The following is a 22930-nucleotide window of genomic DNA, read 5'->3' on the forward strand; positions in this document are numbered from 1 at the left end:
ACTTATTCACTCACCCACTAATGGACATTCAGTTGCATCAAACTCCCCAGCACCCACAAATACCATAGCAAAGGATATAGAAGTATAGGTCTTTTTATGAACCTATGTGAACATTTCTTTGTGTCCTATACCCAGTAGTGTAATTGTTGAATCATAGTTTGTGGATATACATACACATGTATATGCACACACACCTATTTGATTAAATATTACTAGATTGCTTTTTAGAATACATGTACCAGTGCACTCTCCCACTAACAGTGATTGGCCATATTTGCACATATACAGCATTCTACGTTTTTAATTTTTATTTGATTTTTAAAATGTTTCAATATTAAATATAATTTATTGTCAAATTGGTTTCCATACAACACCCAGTGCTCATCCCAGCAGGTGCCCATCACCCACTTTCCCCTCTCCCCCACCCCCCATCAACCCTCAGTTGGTTCTCAGTATTTAAGAGTCTCTTAGGGTTTGCCTCCTTCCCTCCCTGTAACTTTTTTTCCCCCCTTCCTCTCCCCCATGGTCTTCTGTTAAGTTTCTCAGGATCCACATATGAGTGAAAACATATGGCATCTGTCTTTCTCTGTATGACTTATTTTGCCTAGCATCACACTCTCCAGTTCCAGCCATGTTGCTACAAATGGCCAGATTTCATTCTTCTCATTGCCAAGTAGTACTCCATTGTGTATATAAACCACATCTTCTTTATCCATTTGTCAGTTGATAGACATTTAGGCTCTTTCCATAATTTGGCTATTGTTGAAAGTGCTGCTATAAACATTGGGGTACAAGTGCCCCTATGCATCAGTTCTCCTCTATCCCTTGGGTAAATTCCTAGCATTGCTATTGCTGGGTCCTAGGGTAGGTCTATTTTTAATTTTTTGAGGAACCTCCATACTGTTTTCCAGAGTGGCTGCACCAGTTTGCATTCCCACCAACAGTGCAAGAGGGTTCCCGTTTCTCCACATCCTCGCCAGCATCTATAATCTCCTGATTTGTTCATTTTAGCCACTCTGACCGGCATGAGGTGGTCTCAGTGTGGTTTGAATTTGTATTTCCCTGATGAGGAGCGACGTTGAGCATCTTTTCATGTGCCTGTTGGCCATCTGGTGTCTTCTTTAGAAAAGTGTCTATTCATGTCTTCTGCCCATTTCTTCACTGGATTATTTATTTTTTGGGTGTGGAGTTTGGTGAGTTCTTTATAGATTTTGGATACTAGCCCTTTGTCCGATATGTCATTTGCAAATATCTTTTCCCATTCCGTCAGTTGCCTTTTAGTTTTATTGACTGTTTCCTTTGCCGTGCAGAAGCTTTTTATCTTGATGAGGTCCCAATAGTTCGTTTTTGCTTTTAACTCCCTTGCCTTTGGAGATGTGTCAAGCAAGAAATTGCTGCGGCTGAGGTCAGAAAGGTTTTATCCTGCTTTCTCCTCTAGGGTTTTGATGGTTTCCTGTCTCACATTCAGGTCCTTCATCCATTTTGACTTCATTTTTGTGAATGGTGTAAGAAAGTCATCTAGTTTCATTCTTCTGCATGTTGCTGTCCAGCTCTCCCAGCACCATTTGTTAAAGAGACTTTTTTCCATTGGATATTCTTTCCTGCTTTGTCAAAGATTAGTTGGCCATACATTTGTGGGTCCAATTCTGGGTTCTCTATTCTATTCCATTGGTCTATGTGTCTGTTTTTGTGCCAATACCATACTGTCTTGATCATTACATCAGTGTTTTAATTGACATTTTTCTGATTAAGTTTGGAAACTACTGAGTATGTTTATTAGGCTTTTTAGAATTCATTCTCCCATTTTGTCTCCTTTGCCTTTTTTTTTTTTTTTTACTTTTATTCCTGTATTTTAATGGTTGGATTTTATTTTTTTTTATTTATTTAAATTTTTTTTTAATGTTTATTTATTTTTGAAGGAGAGAGAGAGAGACAGAGTGTGAGCAGGGGAGGGGCAGAGAGAGAGGGAGACACAGAATCGGAAGCAGGCTCCAGGCTCTGAGCCGTCAGCATAGAGCCCCACACGGGGCTCAAACTCAGAAACCGTGAGATCATGACCTGAGCTGAAGTCAGACGCTTAACCGACTGAGCCACCCAGGTGCCCCTTAATGGTTGGATTTTAAAAGAATCACATATATTCTAGATATTAATCCCTCATTAGTTTTAGACATTGCTAATAAATTTTTTCTATTCTATCATCTGTCTACTAACTTTGTCAGTATCATTGGACAGAAATCAAATTACTGAATTCATAAATTTAGCTTTATTGTATATGCTTCTGAATCATGTTCTAAGAGCGTCCCCAGACCTAGGGAACACAAAATATTCACCTACATTTAATATGATGAACTGTATATTATTTTGTTTTATAAATAGAACTTCAGTGAATTAATAGTCCATCTTTTATTTATTTTTTATTTATTTTTAATTTTTTTTTTAACATTTATTTATTTTTGAGACAGAGAGAGACAGAGCATGAACAGGGGAGGGGCAGAGAGAGAGGGAGACACAGAATCTGAAACAGGCTCCAGGCTCTGAGCTGTCAGCACAGAGCCTGACGCGGGGCTCGAACTCACAGATCGTGAGATCATGACCTGAGCCGAAGTCGGATGCTTAACCGACCAAGCCACCCAGGCGCCCCAATAGTCCATCTTTTAAAGTATTTTTAAGAGATACAGGTTTATATTTTTCTTACAATGAGACGGATCTTCCTACATAATTTGCTGAACCAATTTTTTCTTTTGATTTGTGCTGTTAATTCTGTCATATGTTATATTCACATTCTTACACATATGTGAATCTATTCGTATTTGCTTTCCTTATTCTGTTCCATCAGAGTATTTGGTTTTTCATTTTTTTCCCTTTCTGAGTACAGTTTACATTATTGGTGGTACATGACAATGCAGGGGTCCCCAAGCCCCTCCCCTTCTTCAGGGGATCTGGGGTGGAAACTGTGTAGAGGTCAGGAGATTCTCAGTGTGTTGAGGGATGAGTTGGGGAGAGGACTCCCCAGTAACTGAGGGCCTCTGTTCTTCTTGTCACTGGGGTCTCTCACTCCTTGGAGGCCTTTTGTACCATAAGGTCTACCACCTGGTTGCTTTAGCAAAATTCATCGTCATACTTGACAAAGTGGTCATTGAGAGCAATGCCAGTCCCCGCATTGAAGGTGGAAGAATGGGTGTCACTGTTGATGTCACAGGAGATACCTGGTCCTCAGTGTAGCACAGGATGCCCTTGAGGGAATCCTCTGATGCCTGCTTCACCACCTTCTTGATGTCATCATATTTGTAGCTTTCTCCAGGTGTCAGTTTGGATTCATGACTGACAGGTTGGGGGTGGGGACACGGAAGGCCACGTCAGTGAGCTTCCTGTGCAGCTCAGGGATGACCATTCCTGCAGCCTTGGCAGTTCCAGTAAAAGCAGGGATGATGTTCTGGGAAGCCCCTCAGACATCATGCCACAACTTCTCAGAGGGGCCGTCCACGGTTTTCTGGGTGGGAGTGATGGCGTGGACTGTGGTCATGGGTCCCTCCACAGTGCCAAAGTTGTCACAGATGACCTTGGCCAGAGGACAATGCCAAAGTCGTCACAGATGACCTTGGCCAGAAAGACCAAGCAGTTGGTGGTTCAGGAGGCATTGCTGACGATATTGGGGGAGTTGGCATACTTCTCATGGTTCATGTTCCTCACAAACATGGGAGCATCAGCACACGGGGCAGAGATGATGACCCTCTTGGCCCCACCCTTCAGGTGAGCCCCAGCCTTCTCCATGGTGGTGAAGACCCCAGTGGATTCCACAACATACTCAGCACCAGCATCACCCCACTTGGTGTTGGCGGGATCTCCTAGAAGTTGGAGATGGGCTTTCCGATGATGACAAGTTTCCCATTATCAGCCTTGATTGTGCTGTGGAATTTGCCATGGGTAGAATCATACTAGAATATGTAGACCATGTAGTTGAGGTCAAGGAAAGCGTCATTGATGGTGACAATAACCACCTTGCCGAAGTTAAAAGCAGCTGTGGTGACCAGGCACCCAATAGGGCCAAATTGGCTTTCTCCAACCCTCACCGTTATGTTCAGCAACATGGTTAGCACTGCACCCAAAGATGTGGCTATCTGTCAAATGAGGAGGTGTAGAGCACCTGGAGTATTTCTTTAATATGTGTTCTTATACCAATGCTACCCTGTGTTGATTGCAATGATCCTGCACTCTGTTTTAAGACATCAGAAGGCAAGAACTTTAGTTTCTCCTTTACAAGATTGACTTGCCTACTTATAAATCTCTACTTTTTCCTATAAATTCTACTGTAATTTTACTGTTGTTAAAACACAACTGCAATTTTTTTGGGGGCTTGAACTCTATAGATTAATGAGAACTGATTTTTTAATTGAGGTATAATTGACATAAAACACTATATTAGTTTTAGGTGTACAATGTAATGATTTGAAACTTGTATACACTGTAAAATAATCACCACAATCAGTCTAGTTACCATCCATCACCATAAGGTTATAAAATTTTTTTCTTATAATGAGAACTTTTAAAATTTACTCCCATTGGCAACTTTCGAACAGACACTATAGTATTATTAACCATAGTCACCGTGCTGTATGTTACATCCCATGACTTATTTTTATGTGGAAGATTGTACCTCTTGACCTACTTCATTCATTTTACCCAACTCCTAACCCCCTGCCCTGTGACAGCCACCATTTTGTTTTCTATGTCTATGAGCTTTGTTTTTGTTTTGTTTGTTCATTCATTTTGCTTGTGAGATTTCACGTGTAAGTGAGATCATGTGGTATTTGTCTTTCTGATTTATTTCACTTAATATACTCAAGGCCCATCCATGTTGCTACAAATGGCAAGATTTCATTCTTTATTTGTGGCTCAGTAGTAGTCCATTATGTATGTGTACATCTTCTTCATCCATTCATCCATCAATGAACACTTAGGTTGTTTTCATATCTTGGCTATTATAAATAATGATTCAATGAACATAGGGGGTGCATACATCTTTTTGCCTTAGCGTTTTTGTTTTCTTCAGGTGACTACCCAGAAATGGAATTGCTGGCTCATATGGTGGTTCTGTTTTATTTTTTTTTGAGGATCTTCCCTACTGTTTTCCAGAGTGGCTGTACCAATTTACATTCTTACCAACAGGACACAAAGTTTCCCTTTCCTCCACATCCTTAACAACACTAACTTTTCTTGTATTTTTGGTAATAGCCATTCTGACAGGTGTGAGGTGCTATCTCATTTTGGTTTTGATTTGCATTTCTCTGATGATTAGTGTGGTGTTGAGCATCTTTCAAGTGCCTGTTGGCCATTTGTATGTCTTCTTTGGAAAAATGTCTATTCAGGCCCTCTACTCATTTTTATATCAGACTGATGGTTTCTTTACTATTAAGTTCTATGAGTTCTTTATATATTTTGGATATTAACCCTGCATCAGATAGATGGTTTGCAAATATTTCCTCCCATTTAGTATGTTGCCTTTTCATTTGGTTGATGGTTCCCTTTGCTGTGCAAAAACTTTAAATCTGTTATGTTTCTATATGCTAACAGCAAAGTATCAGAACAAGAAATTAAGAAAACAATCCCATTTACCATTGCACCAAAAAGAATAAGGTACCTAGGAATAAATTTAACCAAAGAGGTGAAAGACCTGTACACTGAAAACTGTAATACATTGATGAAAGAAGGTGAATAAGACACAAATAAATGGAAAGATATTCTGTGCTCATGGATTCAAAGAATTAATATTGTTAAAATATGCATATTACCCAAAGCAACAAATTCAATGCAATACCTATCAACATCTCAACAGTATTTTTCACAGAAGTAGAACAAACAGTCCTAAAATTTGTATGGAAACACAAAAGACCCTAGGTAGCCAAAGCAATCTTGAAAATAAAGAACAAAGTGGTTAAGATAGTAAGTATTCTATAAGTATGGTATACTTATAGTATTCTATGCTTTAGATGTAATAATAAGTCCATTCCATACTCCAGAGTGTGGGAAATTAAGATCTAGCTTTCCAGGGAATACTTATGTATATTTAGAATTCTTATCTAAGGATTTGTCCCATGTAGCCGGCTTATTTATTTATCCAATAACTTATTTATGTCAGTATAGGGTCATGTATATTTATTTTATACTTTTGATTAAAATCTAATGTTGTTTTGCTGTTCCAAATAAATTTATATAATATATAAAACATAATACTGTATATAATGATCCCTAATTTATATTTTATATAATAAAACATAAATATTAAAATATTTTTGTACATAGTACTATACTGTTTTTTTTTAACTTGTTTTTTTTTAAATTTTTTTCTAAAATTTACTTCCAAATTACTTAGCATACAGGGCAACAATGATTTCAGGAGTAGATTCCTTAGTGCCCCTGACCCATTTAGCCCATCCCCCCCTCCCACAACCCCTCCCGCAACCCTCAGTTTGTTCTCCATATTTATGAGTCTCTTCTGTTTTGTATACTGTTTATTTTATTCCAATTTTGGCCATTTGGAGTTCCTTGAGATTGATCCTGTGTTCCTTTGACATGCTTCCATCCTTGTGTTTCTTGAGCACAATCTTGTTTTCTGGCACGATAAGATGCTACAAGCCCATTTTCACTTTCACTTACTGCAGACGTAAAATCAGCCATTTTTCCAATGAGCTCTAGTTTCTTTCATTGGAAAGTGGTATTTAGAAAGCAAGATCTAGGCCAAGGGTATGCTTTGCTACTGGGTTGTCATTGTGTCTACATCTTGTCAAAGGACCCAATTAGGAAATGTCTGTATTTATATTAACCCATGCTTATGTTTTTTAAAAAAAATAAGCTTAGTGCCCTGTTCCCCTGTTTTCTTATTTAACCCTTCACTCTCTGGTTTGGTAGTTTGCATTTTTGGTTTGTTGGTTTTGGTTTTGTGTGTGTGTGTGTGTGTGTGTGTCTGTGTGTGTTTTCTCCAGTGTTCTTTAAAACCCACCCATGCTATACAACTATAAGCATTTTCTATTTTCCTTTTTCCTCTCTCTTTTATTTTTAGATGCATAATTTTAATTGTTTTGTAATACATAACATTTATAAATTAATTTTTTACCTTCATCTTCACTCAGGTATTAGTTTTATATGTACGTTTTAAAATATTCAACATTAGTCCTTTTGCTGAAGTTATCTCTGTCATCACTTGTATAAAAATTCATCCTCTAGTAGATTCCTCAAGAAAGGCTAATGGGCGCAGAATTCCTTAAATTCTTTTTAAAAATGTTTCCATTTTTATTGTGGTATACTTGGCAAATAAACATTGTAAATATTTAAAGTATATAATATCATGGTTTGGTATATGTATTCATTGTAAAATGATTACCACGGTCAAGCAAATTAACACATCTATTGCCTTTCATAATTACCTTTTTTTTTTGATGTGGTGAGAAAACTTAAAATCTAGTGTCTTAGTAAAGTTCAAGTGTACAATTCAGTATTATTAACCATAGTCACCATGATCTACATTAGGTCTTTAGAACTTATTCATCTTATGACTGAAAGTTTGTGTCCTTTGACCAACCCCTCCCCATTTTCCCTGACCCCTAGCACCTGGCAACCATGGTTTTATGTTTATTCTTTTATGTTGAAATTTTATTTTAGTAACATTGATATTTAAAGAAAACCTTGGCTGGATATACAATCCTTGATTCACACTTTCTTTGTTAAATAGCTTAGTACTTTAAATAAACCTTATATCTTATGGGTGTTTTAAATTTATAGCAAAATTAGGGAAATAGTATGGAGTTCCTATAAATCCCATACCCAGTTTCCTGGTGTTATATCTTTCTGTACCATGGTATATTTGTCATTGTTAATAAGCCAATATTATTACATTATTATTAAAAGAAATCAATACTTTATTTATATTCCCTTAATTTTTATTTAACATTCTTTCTATATTCCCAGATCACATCCAGAATACCATAATATAGTTAGTTTTCATGGCTCTTTAGGTCTGATCTTAACCTCAGCCACCTAGCTGAATTATCTTTTGTCATGGTTCTCCACTGCAAAGTTACTCCTTTTTTTTTTCTTTTTTAGAAAGAAGTAATTATGTGCAGTCCACTCTCAGGAAGGGGGAGTAAAGTCATTCTCTGCCCCTCCTTCACAAAAGTCCTGTGGTTCAGCTATTCAACCCTCCCCACGGTAAACACATGGCAACCACTGATCCACTTGCTATCTCTAGAACTTTGCTTTTATTCAGCATGTCATATAAATGGAATCATACAGTATGTAGCCTTTTAAAGAGTGGCTTCTTTTACTTAATAATGTGTACTTAAGGTTTATCCATGTTTTTGTATAGCTTCATGGTTCATTTCTTTTTATTGTTGAATAGTATTCTATTATAAAGATCGAGCACAATTTGTTTCTCCATTCATGTATTGAAGGACTGCTTGATTCCTTATAAGCTTTAGAGATTTTAAGTAAAGCTGCTATAAACATGTGCGTGTAGGTTTTTGTATGGACATAAGTTTTCAAATCAGTTGAAACCTAGGATCGTGATTGCTAGATTGTATGACAAGGCTGTGTTTACCTTAGTAAGAAATGGCTAAATCACCTTCCGAAGTGGCCATATCATTCCATTTTTCATTCCAAGCAGCAAAGCATGAGATTTCCTGTTGCTCATGTTTGTTTTGTTTTTTTTTCGTATTCTTAAGTGCTTGTTTTAATATATTTAATTCTTTTTGTAGTGTAGAGTTACAGTTCTATTCTGCTTCAAGGGTGTTTTTCAGGGTTAATATACTCAGTTGAGTGAAATTTCATTCCTAATTTTGTAAATATTTCTGCATGGATATTTACTTCCCTCTTGCCCGCTTTTATGGCCTTGGGGTGATTTATAAGATTCCTAGTTTAACATTGCCCTTTATTGTCAGTCTAGCAAAGTCTAGGTTCTGTAGTAGTGTTTTATTTCTCCATTATTTCTCAATTTTATTTTGTTTACTTTGATGGCGAGAGAGGGGTTTTGAATGTTGTGAATCTTTGGTTTTAAGTTTACCTTGTATTTTTCAGGACTTTAAATTTCCATTTTTTCTTTCTTCATTCCCAACGTCATGTAGTTGCCACGGACTGATTTTTCCTTCCTTGTAGCCTTTATTCTCCCCCCAGGAGCTAAGGGATTGTAAAACTGTCCTTTTAAATATTACGTAGTTCTACAAATTGCCTCTGGCCCTTGAAACCAAATTTATGTTGAAATTTCCTACCTGTACTCCGTACTCTGACTTCCCTGAACCCTTTATCACTGTGTTCAGACTTAGAGCTGGTTTAATCTGGCGACAGGTTGTCGCGTCACGACGATCGGTCGCCGTCGTGAGGCGGCCAGTGCACCTAAAGGTGCACATTCCAAATCGCGTTGAGGCCTCTCTAGCCACAGTACCCCTCACAGCTTTCCCCAGTCTGCATTGCTCATCACAAAGCCCTGTGGCAGGGAAGAGTCATGGAGGCGTGAGTGTAAGTAACTGTGTGCTCAGTATTGTTGATTTCACTTTGCTTCCCTCGGTCATTTTGTAATTTCAGCATTCCGTCTTGAAGTGATGCTGAGGTGTGATTTTGGTGTCAAATCTTCATAGTTCTGAACTCACTTCACATATGTAGAGGAGGAAATTTTGGGAGTTGATAACGACACACTCTTTTCAGCTCTCTGGAAGTTCCGGCTCTTTCTACCCGTCTCTCTGTCTGTCTCTGTTATTAATGCCCATTGCAGAGTATTGCACTTTTCAGAGATAATTTTAAGATAAAGAATGCAGTTTGGAAGTTGTGAGCAGGAAGCTTGGAGTCAGGTTTGAATTATAGTTTTGGCTTTCCTATTTATCTTGGGCCAAGTTATTTAAATGAATCTGTTTTGTAATGTTATTGTGAGGAATAATAAGAAAAATACAGGAAATGCCAAGTGTAAAGTATGCCACCTGTAGGAGTTTAGTGAATATCAAATCTTAGTGGCAACACATCAGTGTGACAGTTATACTTGGGTTGCATTTCTTCTAGTGTTGGATTATCTCTACATGAAGAACTCACAAGATGCATTTAGTAAGTCCATCCATTCCTAAAATATTGTATTAGAGTCCAAAATGCATGTTGCATTGTAGATAGAAAACATTATAGATTTGTGAACCATAGGAAACTTTGTATTTAAATTTAATTTCATAGACTAAACTACAAAATGATAGTAATAATCAGCCATTACCATGAGAAGTAAAATCTGTTAAAACCAAATTTCTTAGGAGGGAGTAAGACGGCGACAGAGTAGGAGAACCCTAGGCTCACCTCATCCCACGAGTACAACTACATAACTACCAAATCATCCGAAATACCCAGAAATTGACCTAAATACTGACAACAAACTCCATAGCTAAATAGCCAAAGCGACCTTGAAAAAGAAAAGCAAATCTGCAAGCATCAGAATTCCAGACTTTATATTACAAAGCTGTCGTCATCACAACAGTATGCTAAAAATGGCGTAAAAATGGACACCTAGATCAGTAGATAAAATATAAAATGCAGAAATGAACCCACAGCTATATGGTTAATTAATCTTTGGCAGAGAATGAAAGAATGTCCAGTGGGAAAAGACGGTCTCTTCAAAACACGTTTTGGGGAAAACAGCACCACTTTCTTATACCATACACAAAAATAAATTAAAATTGGATGAAAGACCTAAATGTGAGACAGGAAACCATCAAAATCCTAGAAGAGACCACAAGCAGTAACTTCTCTCTAGATATTTCTCCTGAGGCGAAAGATAACAAAAGCAAAAAGGAACTATTGGGGCTTCATCAAAATGAAAAAGCTTGTTCACAGCTAAGGAAACAATCAACAAACTAAGAGGCAGCATACAGAATGGGATAAGATATTTATAAATGATAGATTTGGTAAAGGTTTAGTATCCAAAATATTATAAAGAACTTATAAAACTCAACACCCATAATGGAATACTCCAATCAATAAATGGACAGAAGGCATTAATAGACATTTTTCCAAGGAAGACATACAGACGGCCAGTAGACACATGAAAAGATGCTCGACATCACCATCACTCATCATCAGGGAAATGCGAATCAAAACTACAATGAAATATCACCTCACACCTGTCAGAATGGCTAAAATCAACAACAGATAAAACAACAGGTGTCGGTGAGGATGTGGAGAATGGGGAACCTCCTTGCAGTGTTGGTGGGAATGCCAACTGGTGCAGCCACTGTGGAAAACAGGATGGAGGTTCCTCAAAAAGTTAAAAATAGAACTACCCCGCGATCCAGCAATTGCACTACCAAGTATTTGCCCAGAAAATAGAAAAGGAGGTACACACACACGCACGCACGCACACACACACACACACACACTGGAATATTACTCAGGCATAAAAAAATGAAATCTTGCCATTGCAAATCTTGCAATGGCATGAATGGAACTGGAAAGCATTATGCTAAGTGAAATAAGTCAGAGAAAATCAAATACTGTATGAGACAAGGGGGAAAAAAGAGAGGGAAACCAAGAAGTAAACTCTTAAATATAGTGAACAAACTGATGGTTACCAGAGGGGAGGTGGTTGGGGAGATGGGTTAAATAGGTGATGGGGATTAAGGAGGGGTCTTGTGATGAGCACTGGGTGATGTATGGGAGTATTGAATCACTATATTGTACACCTGAAGCTAATATTACACTGTATGTTAACTAACTGGAATTTAAGTGAAAACCTGAAAAATATAAAGTGATCTAGCAAACAAACAAGCAAGAAACCAGTTTCTTCCAGTAGATGCTTAACAGGAAAAATAGAATAGATTATTGATATAAAACATTTATTATTTGTTTTCATTCTGTGTCTTTGGAATCAATATTTACATGAAAAATTGACCAAGAGAAAATTTCAGAGCCTCTTCCTATTTGACTAATGTTCTGGGACTGAAATTTCCTGTTCATGGATAAATTTGTTCTGACTTTTTATTTATCCTAGTTCATTTGAAATTAGCATCATTTTGCTTTACTGATTTTATTTAAATTCTTATTCATGCAGTAAGGAAATAAGTAAGTAATGTTCTAGTTCCACAATTTTGTTATTTGGTTCACTAATAATTCAACAACTAAAATATTTTTTTTTCTAAGGGCACTTACGTGGCTCAGTCAGTTAAGCATCTAACTCTTGGTTTTGGCTCAGGTCATGATCTCACAGTTTGTGTGTTTGAGCCCCACATTGGGCTCCTTGCTGACAGTGTGGAGCCTCTTTGGGATTCTCTCCCCACCCCCACTCTGTCCCTCCCCCACCCTCTCAAAATAAATAAACATTAGAAAAATAAAACAGGCACTACTAAATATTTGTGACTCTAAGCTAAGGCTTTATTGCCTACCCCATGAAGGTATAACAAAGTACTTGGATGTGATGTGTTCTATGAACACAGCACAAAGAAGATAATTCCGTAGGATATTGCTAAGTAACTTACTAAGTCATGGTACTGAAGGGCCACATGGCAAAATTGTGAACATTGTAACCCTGTTCTCATATTAATAGCTTCCATTTGTTTTTTGTTTGTTTGTTTGCTTATTTCATTTTAAATCCTATCGTCAGTGACCTCATGATACCTGCTCTGCGCCAAAGTTTCTTCAGTAAACCAAACTTCCATTGGGAATTCCATAGAAGAGCCTGAATAATGTACCTTTTTAATGAGTGCATATTTAACAATTAGAGTACAACCCTATTGACATAAAGAAGTTGCAATTAATTACCTCTCAAGTTGTAGCTTCTTCTGCTGGTTTATGTCCCTGTACTTTTCAAAGTTGCATTGTATTTCAATTAACTGGATCTGTTTGAAATGAAAGATCTGGTCTGATTTGCTGCTAAGAAAGCTAGGTTTTCCCTGTTGCCCGTAAACTATGCCAAATGAGATGGAAAAAAAATGAAAAGCAGGTGGTGGGGGGAGCTGCCATCTGTCAGGTTTAAAGGTCAAACACTTAGTTTTAGAACTTTAGTAAAGACTAGCAAGAACATTTAAACATGTTTATTTTTTTCAAAAGATACATTAATAGAATTCTGTTTTATTTTGTTCCCCAAAGAAAATGTTTTATATATGTATATGTGTATGTATATATGTATGTGTATATATATAATACAGCAGCAAATCATATTCATTAGCCTGAATATATCGTGAATGAATTACCTTATCCAAAGCAAAATAAAGCTCTTTCTGCAATTTATAACATGAAAAATTTTGTTGGCACTCTAATAAGAATGATACCGATTTCGATTTGGCAGCTGACTTAAGATCCTACTAGCACCATTAAGGTTGTGACTTTTATCAGTATCTTGCCCTATTGTGAGATAAAAAAAAAAATCTGCATTTTTTTTTGTGGGCTGAACTTGTACTTTAAGGAAAAGTTGAATGTATATTACTGAATGCCAACCTTTGTGGTTAAATAGATGCTATGTGTAAAAATAGAAGCTAGCTAGCACTGGTTGCAATTTTAATTTTTTTTTGTTTTTCTTTTACAATTTCCTGAACAGTGATGAAATTTTGGGAAAATTACCAAAGGTACAAGCCAATTCTCCTTAGAATATCTCTCAACTCCTTCACAGACTAACCCAGTTAATGGAGTACTCCAAATCCTGATTCAAATGTTCACTAATAATTGATGTGACTACAACCAAAATATATTTCCAAGCTAATAAGGAGTAAAGTACATCTTCTAACTTGATTTTTCCCTACATAAAGATTTGAGCATATGAAGTAGCAGGTGGTTCAATGCCTAATAACTGTTTTGGGGCCAGGAGATCTTAATTTGGAGTTCATGGATCCTGGGTTTCTGCTAATTAAATTCAACTGGTATGTGAATTTGGAAAGGGAAAATTACATCTCTTTTTCCCCCATCTCCAAAAAATTAGCATTTCCTTTGATTTTGAAAGTAGGCAACAGAGCACTAGAATAAAGAGACCATACCTATGACTTTGTCAGCAATAGACAACGCAGATAATTCCATGCGCATAAAAAAGTTGTAATTATAGTGAAATAAAATTTGAGCTCATCTTATGTCAAATTTATGATCCTTGTAGACCTGATGATCATCTTGTACCAAATTTGTTATAAGGAAGAAAATATATTACTGTATTGTATAAATTTGAAAATATTTTGACAACTATTTCAATATAACTGTTTTTTTCATTTGTGAATATATTAAAAGTACCTACTTCAACTGGTTATTCTGAGGATAAGTGGGATAATATATATGAAGTGCTTAGAACAGGGTCTGAGACACAGTATATGCTGTCGTTATCTGCTTTTAGAGATTTCATAATTCTACTGGAAATACAGAGCATGCTTCCGTGAAACTTACATATATGTGACAGGAGGTAATGTGTACCAAAATAAATAATAGAAATGAAAAGTATTTTAGGAATTCAAATAAAGGGAGAAATTAGAGTTGTCTAGGATTCTTCTAAGATGGTCATGGAGGAAAGAGATTGAGTTTAGCTGGGTTTGCCTTCCAACTCATAAAGGTTGATTATAGTCTATGTGAGCATTGCTGAGTGTAAGCAGGGGCTCTGGAGTGGATTTTAGGACCGCTCTGGGGGACGCTTGCGATGGCACAAAAAGATGAATTACTTCATCGACAGTCTTAAAGTTTACCTACGTGATTCCTGCTGGTGCTGTTATGGAAAGTGGATACAGTTCCACAGGCAAACAAGAAAAGCGATGTGGCAGGGTGTGGAAAGCATGGGCTCCTGAAGCAGGTTCCATCCTGCCTCTGCAGCTTTTGGAAAATTTCTTAAATTCTCTGCGTTTTTTTTTTTTTTTTCGCATGAGATTCTGTTTGCTTACTCATGAAGCAAATGCTTATCGCTTGTTTATTTTGTGCCAGGTACTATGCTAGATTCTGAGGATAAGGCAAATAAGATACATAACTCCTTGTGGAATTTAAAGTCTCTAAAATGAGAAAATTATACCTACCTCATAGGGTTCTGTTGAAGATTAGGGATGTTATGAATTCGTGTTCTAATATTGTAAAATGTAAAGAAAACAATATATTTAAACCGTGTGTTACCATCCCTGACCTATAGCAGGTCCCCAGTACGTGCCCGCTGGTTCTGGAACAAACTCTGAAAGGTATTCAGGTGAGTCTAACACAGTCAGATTTGACGACCGCTAATCTAGAGCAGCAGTTCTCAAACGTGATTGCATGTTGGAATCACCTGGGGAGGTTACAAATTACTGATCATGGGTCCCACACCCAGAAATTCTGATTTACTTTGTCTCGGGTGTAGCTTGGGCGTTGGGATCTTTAAAAGTTCCTCAGGTAATTAGAACCTGCAGCCAAGGCGGGGGAACAACTAAGGAAAATACCAAGCGTCCAAATATGCCAAATTTAAAGCTTTTGACTTTTTATTTTCACTCTCCGTCCTAAATTTTTGGTGATAGCACTCACTAGGGATTTCGCCAAATGCAATTTTACAATGGCCAGACTCCTTCTATGACATAAAATTGGAGAAAAGTAAGCAACGTGAAGATGTTCGTTTATCACATATTTTATAGTGCTACAACGGAGGAATGTGTGAAGCCAGGCTATTTATTGGGTTTTACAGCCAGACATTAAGGAAGTGTGTGCGTGTGTGTGTTTGCATACTTCTCGTAACTACCCTCTGGTACAATATTATCCCATTTAGATATGTGTAAAAAGAGGTTTACGGTAAGTAACTTGACTGTCGTAATAAAGCTAGTATGTTTCAGTACCTTGGTTTAAAACCAATTCTGCCAGACTCCAAAACATACACGTTTAACTAGTTAGTCCTGTCTCATAAAGAGGTGACTCTTGGCTTGTATTTTAGAACTCTTTCCTTGCTTTGGCCAGAAAATATTCCCTCGGGCTCTTGGTTGTCATTTGGCTTTTGACTTGTTGCTTTTCTAGAGTCCCAATGTCTGTGTACTGTTTATGTATGCTATCATTGTGGCTCTCAACCTAGTTCTGACCTGCAACTTTATCCGACAGTTAGTATCTCCTTTAATACTTACACGGTGGTAAACACAGTGATTGTGTATTACAGATGAGAAAACTGAGGCTCACCAATTAGGTAATTTGCCAGAGGTAACAACTAGTTAGTACTGAAGCCAGTACGAGAATTCAGGAATACCAAAGTGCATTCTTTCAACGACCACAATGGAATCCTCCCACTAGTCCACTCTGCTCTCCTTTCCCTATCATTTCCCATCTCCCTCCATGGCATCCAACAGCTATCTGCAACATAACTACACATTCAAGGGGGGAAACCTCTCCATCAAGACCTCAGCAGCCGCTTAGGAGAAACTAAAGCCCGTCGATTTAAGATCACATGCAAATTAAAGTTAACTTGATAGGGAAGCATTGAACCAGATGTTCTCAGAAAAGACATCTGCTCAGAAGAAAGGAAATAGTAGGCATAGTGGCAATAGTGATATTGTCAAATAGTGATATCACTCATTTTGTGCCTCAAGTAATCAAGAAAAAGGTGTAATACAATTTGTTAAATGAGTTGAATTCTAGGAAGATTCATTCCAGAGATGACTAAATAAGGGGGAGAAATAGTTTTGGAGCTTAAATGTATAAGTTGCTGTCATTTAGAAAATTATATATACCACTTTATTCTCTAATAAAAAAATAAAAATAATAAAATAAGCATATGTGTAATTCACCAGCTCCCTTTTGGTAGATTGTTATCTCTGAATTGGAATTTAATGTTGTCTGCCCAGCTTTTTTTTTTTTTTTATTTATTTATTTATTTATTTTTGGGACAGAGAGAGACAGAGCATGAACGGGGGAGGGGCAGAGAGAGAGGGAGACACAGAATCGGAAACAGGCTCCAGGCTCCGAGCCATCAGCCCAGAGCCCGACGCAGGGCTCGAACTCACGGACCGCGAGATCGTGACCTGGCTGAAGTCGGACGCTTAACCGACTGCGCCACCTAGGCGCCCCATGTCTGCCCAGCTTTTATCTGAAGATGCTATTAAAAACAATTCACAACTATACTTGCTCTGGTATTTTTCTGGAGGACATATCCACAACGTTATTTAATGTGCTGTATAAAGGCACTCATTTCTAGTTTAGTCAAAGCTAGGCTTCCCTTAAATAATAGTATGGTTTATAATCATGAAACTGTCTCACATTTAGCTCAAAATTGTTTAAAATGCCAGCAGTATTGAAAGTGATTTATTAGAGACGCAAGTTCGCCCATGTAACGTACGGATGGCTTTTCAATAAAGTGATAATAAAGTAATTAGACCCGCATATCCCATAGCTCCTACTAGAGAACATTAATTTCATGGGATATTTAAAATTGGTATGCAAAAAAATTTTCCTAGTAAGCTTGAAAACACTGGGTTCAATGAATGTATATCCATTTTTTTTCTTATAGGACTTCTCAGTGCCTTTAATGTGCTTTTGATTTCCCCAAAGTAGAATATATTCTGCAACATTTCCCAAGCTTATTTGACCATTTAACCATTTGTTTACAGGGTATCCCATAAACACAGCAAATGTGCATTAGATATTTTAATGAAAAATGAAGGTTTGGGGAATCTGTAATTATGCTGAATTAAAGGGAAAGAAAGGAACTAGAATTATAGCAAGGCTTGCCTAGCCTGCTCCTCTCTAGTCTGAAACAGCTGTATTAATGGTTTTGAGGGGCATTAAGATGTTTGGTGGGGGCTGATCTGGATAAGAGCCAGATCACAGGTCCATATGGGATAGACACAACATAAGAATGAAAAACATCACAGGACTTCATCTCAAAAGAATGGAAGGAACATTTCTAAATACAGATTTCCCTTTTTTTTCCTTTTTCTTTATTCACTATGTGGTTAAATTTATATAATGAGCAAGTCAGAAAAAAGCTAATCTATCACAGGGATAGAGGTTAGGCTAGTAGTTACCTCTGGGGGTTAGGTATTGACTGGGAAGGATGCAAAGGGAACATCTAGTTAATGGAAATACCCTATATCTTGATCTAGGTGAAAATTATATATATAAACAGCTATATATATATATTATATAATACTACTATATATATTATATAAAAAGCTTGATACAGTTTTCCATGTATATGTTTATACTGATACATATACATGGAAAACTGTATCAAGCTGTTTACTGAAGATGTATATACATTATAGGCTGTAACATTTAAACCAATAAAGAGGAAAATTTTTAAGTGTAGGTAATAAGTATTGATCTATATACACCTCCTCTATATTTTTGCTGCCTATTCAATACAGATTTCTTCATAGAAATTCCTTTTTAAAAATTTTTTAATGTTGATTTTTGAAAGAGAGAGCACAAGCGAGTGGGGGAGGGGCAGAGAGAGAGGGAGACACAGAATCCAAAGCAGGCTCCCGACTCTGAGCTGTCAGCACAGAGCCCAACACAGGGCTGGAACCCATGAACCGCGAGATCATGACCTGAGGCAAAGTTGGATACTTAACCAACTGAGCCCCCGAGACGCTCCTAGAAATTTCTTAATACAGATATTTCTTTTTTTTTAATATGAAATTTATTGTCAACTTGGTTTCCATACAACACCCAGTGCTCATCCTAACAGGTGCCCTCCTCAATGCCCATCACCCACCCCCCTCCCACCCCCTATCAACCCTCAGTTCATTCTCAGTTTTTAAGAGTCTCTTATGGTTTGGCTCCCTCCCTCTCTAACTTTTTTTTTTCCTTCACCTCCCCCATGGTCTTCTGTTAATTTTCTCAGAATCCACATAAGAGTGAAAACATATGGTATCTGTCTTTCTCTGTAATACAGCTATTTCAAGGGAACTCTGCACTGCCCTGGCAACGATATCAACACAAAGGATGGAAGGATGGCTGTACATTCATAAGTAATATTTACAAGTTAGCACAAATATTTACCACTTACTGTTAGAGAGTAGCATTCTAAAGGAAGGATAGGCAATGGGAGCAGTCTGGCTCAGGAAGATTTTATCACTGATGTCATTCATAATCTCTGGTGCATGGTGATATTAGAAAAAAATAACTTTGGGGAATTTTATCGTTATTTTTAAATTCTCCTACAGCGGTACGTTCCCTCGGTGCCTGCACCTGGAGTGAACCACTTCTATACCCCATACTTGGTATCTTGCTGCTATTAGAAGTTATCTGTAAATAGATCCCTACGTAAGACATTAAATTGCTAGCAAACTTTTACAAAACAATGATTCATTCGCATGTCTTTTGAAAACATCTAAAACAGATTTCTGCCAATACCGGACATTTTCACGTGTGCTAAGATTTATTCGAAACTAAATATATATATATATTTGGAAAAAGAATTCAGTAGAGTTTCTAAAATGTGGCATGAATATGGCCATAGAAATGAGTAGTTATAAACCTTGGCAGGCTTATTTTGAAATTCACTCAATAAATCTATTAAAATCAAGTGCCCTGGAAATTTCAGTTGCATAAATTTACCTCCAGCTGATCATCTTCTTCATTAAAGTAATACTGAAATTGATTATAACCTGCGTCTCTTATCTCTTGTATTTTGAATGCGCAACATATTTAAAGTGAACCAAAATGATGTCCACCAAATTAAAAGGGCCATTATTAACTGGACTCCTCTAGGATTTCTATTTCTACCTTGTCTCTGTTACAACTCTAATTCTGCTTGGAGAACTTATATTTCTTTCTCTCTCCAGAGGTTTTCCCTGGCTTTGTGTTATGCCCTCCAGTCTCTGATCCAAAATTACTTGTGCCCCTATGAGTGTATCCTCGTCTTTGCATCTCAGAAAGAAATGACACACTATAAGCTTATGACTCCTTTTATCTGCTGAAAATGGAAATAACACCCAAACCACCTCAGGGCCTGTTAGAGAAATAGAGGGTTCAAATGTCTTTCAGCAACATAACCCATAACCCAGAATGTGAAAGGGCGTTACTGGTACTTTACTGGAGGCAGTAGAAATGTAGAAAATATCATTGCTAATTGATGATGGGATGACGGCCAATGATCACTAAAATAAGACAAAAATTCATGTGTATTCTGCATTTCATTTCTTGTATTGCTATTAAAAGAATGAAAATTCTGTCTGGTCTACTTAGATCTAATATTAACATATTATTATCTAATAGATCAATATTATAATGATTTCCAAGAGAGCATACTCCAGATATTTATCAAGTTAAGGAACTTGGCATTTAAAAAGTTTTGAGCCCAACTTGCAACAGTATACAAAAACTAAGGTATATTAGAAACTGATAATTATGCTTTCAGATTCTAGATGCAATTGACAGAGGTAACGCTATTTGGAAAATAGCAGGATAAATTGCTTCTAAATTACCACACACATGGGGAACCTGGGTGGCTCAGTCGGTTAAACGTCTGACTTCAGCTCGGGTCATGATCTCGCAGCTCGTGGGTTCGAGCCCCACGTCGGGCTCTGCTGACAGCTCAGAACCTGGAGCCTGCTTTGGATTCTCTGTCTCCCTCTCTCTCTGCCCCTCCCCAACTTAGTCTCTCTCTCTCTCTCAAAAATAAATAAATATTAAAAAATGTAAATTACCACACACACGTAACATAGATATCATCATTTAAAATAATTCAATAAAACAATAATAAAATGTCAACTATTCAAAAACACAAATAATCACTTCTTAAAAGACGATTGAACTGAGCAAGTGTGGTTCTAAACGTTCTGTCTGTAACCAGCTGTGGGACCTTGGTCTTTTAACTGCTCTGGCTTTCAACTTTCTTATCTATAAACGAAAGGGTTTGAGTAGACCATCCTTAAAGTCATTTTCAATATGTCATTTGTAATGTGACCACTGTTTGACCTGCTTAAAGAAAAGGCTGCCACCTCCTTACATCTGTGATTTCAATTGTGAAACTTCACAAGGGACACGAAGCTAATCCAACTACAAATCTTCCATGTGCTTTCGAGGTGGCATGGCTTAATTCTTCATACCTACCACCTTGACGGTTAATGATATCTGGCTTAAGTGTCCTTCAATTCAGAAATTCCATCAGACTCAAAATTGTCTTTATTAGCAATCAACTTTTTTTTTAATGTTTTTTTTTTTTTAATTTTGAGAGAGAGAGAGAGAGAGAGAGAGAGAGTGCACAAGTGGGGTAGGGGCAGAGAGAGAGGAAGACACAGAATCCGAAGCAGGCTCCGGGCTCCGAGCTGTCAGCACAGAGCCCGACGCGGGGCTCGAACCCACGAACTGTGAGGTCATGACCCGAGCCGAGGTCGGACGCTCAACCGACTGAGCCACCCAGGCGCCCCTCAACTTTCTTTTTTAAGTTAGGTCTTTCTCATTTACTTGTGGGAGAAGTGTGTTTTATCAAAATGTTGGCAATATGAACATACGTATTAGAAATATTGCTCTTCGTAGGTTTGGTTCAATGTAGCAAGCAATTACTGAAGATCTTTCTGAGACCCTGGGGGAAGCTCCAGTGGTAAATGGCATCGAGTTGAGGTGTTCCCTCTACTGTGAACATCGGTGTTAGGAATCATAATTCTCTCAGCTGTCCACTTACGTTTTGAGCACCAACCAATTGTTATTGCTGCATCTTCGGATGACATTAAGGTGGAAACTTTACTCAAAGAATCAGATCTTAATATAGCTTCTAATGGGGAGTATTCAAATTGCCTGGTAATTAATGTTGTATTTATATAAGAATATGCTTAGAAAACATCTGGAAGTTGTTAACAACCCCTCTTCAATTAGAAGTCATAGCTTAGGATTCTGTGAGCATGCTTGTCAAGTGTTTTCTCTCCCTCGGAGAATAGTAGTATGTGGAAACAGAAACCCAAACCAAACAAACAAAGCGTGAATTTTTCACTAAATTCCGGGGGTAGAAAAAAAAGTGATGGTTATTGGCTTCAATTCTATAAGTTACTGGCAATACACTTCTCTAGATAAGTGAAAGTGACTTCTTTTGCAGATCCAGGCTTTGGGATTTTTCCTAATCAAGTAGGATAGGATATATAAGTAGAAACACACACACACACACACACACACACACACACACACACATGCACACACACACATCACAGCATAGGTCTTTGGCATCAGAGTTTGATTCTGTTCTTGGATCTGTGATTTTCCAGCTTCAAGTAACTTTATTCATCATTAGTTTTCCAATCTATAAAATGGAGACAATGAATGATACCTAGTTCACTGGGTTATCATGAAAAGTAAACTAAACAAAATATGTGTAGCAGAGTGAAAATACACCATTTAAATAGTTGGTAACAGAATTCTTCTTATTAAGGGAACTGTTTTTAATTAGAAAAATAAGCTATTTAGGCTGGGTACAGTATACTTTGTTGGTGGCCCATGACAAAGTAGGGCTCCCTAAGCCTTTCCCCTTCATGAGTCTGGGATAGAAACAGTGTCAAAGTCGGGATATTCGCTGTGTGATGTCGGATCCAGTTGAGACAAGGACTCCCCAGCAGCTGAGGGACTCTTCTGTGCTCTTAATGGGGCCGGTGGTACGAGAAGCATTGCCGACAGTCTTGAGGGAGTTTTCATTCTTCTCACGGTTCATGCCCATCACAACCACGGGACATCACTAGAAAGGACAGCAAGGATGACCCTTTGGCTCCACCCTTCAAGTGAGCCCTCCAGCCTTCTCCGAGGTAGTGAAGACCCCAGATTCAGCACGAGCATTACCCCATTTAACGTTGACAGGATCTTGTTCCTGGAAAATGGAGATGGGCTTTCCACTGATGACAAGCCTCCCATTCTGAGCCCTGACTGTGCCATTGAACTTGCCACATGAAGAGTCATACAGTAACATGGAGACCATGTAGTTGAGGTCATTGATGGTGACAGTATCTACTCTGTCCGTTAAAAGCAGTCCTGGTGACCAGGTGCCCAATATGGCCCAATGTATTTACTCTCACTTTCACCATTGTGT

General features: G+C 37.7%; 1 pseudogene; it reads right to left on the bottom strand.

Annotated features, from left to right (window-relative positions):
• Window positions 1-3051: 3051 nt before the first annotated feature.
• On the bottom strand, window positions 3052-22925 carry LOC131502122 (glyceraldehyde-3-phosphate dehydrogenase-like; annotated as a pseudogene).
• Window positions 22926-22930: the final 5 nt, after the last annotated feature.

Source organism: Neofelis nebulosa, chromosome X, assembly GCF_028018385.1.
Source record: "Neofelis nebulosa isolate mNeoNeb1 chromosome X, mNeoNeb1.pri, whole genome shotgun sequence".
Classification (NCBI taxonomy): domain Eukaryota; kingdom Metazoa; phylum Chordata; class Mammalia; order Carnivora; family Felidae; genus Neofelis; species Neofelis nebulosa.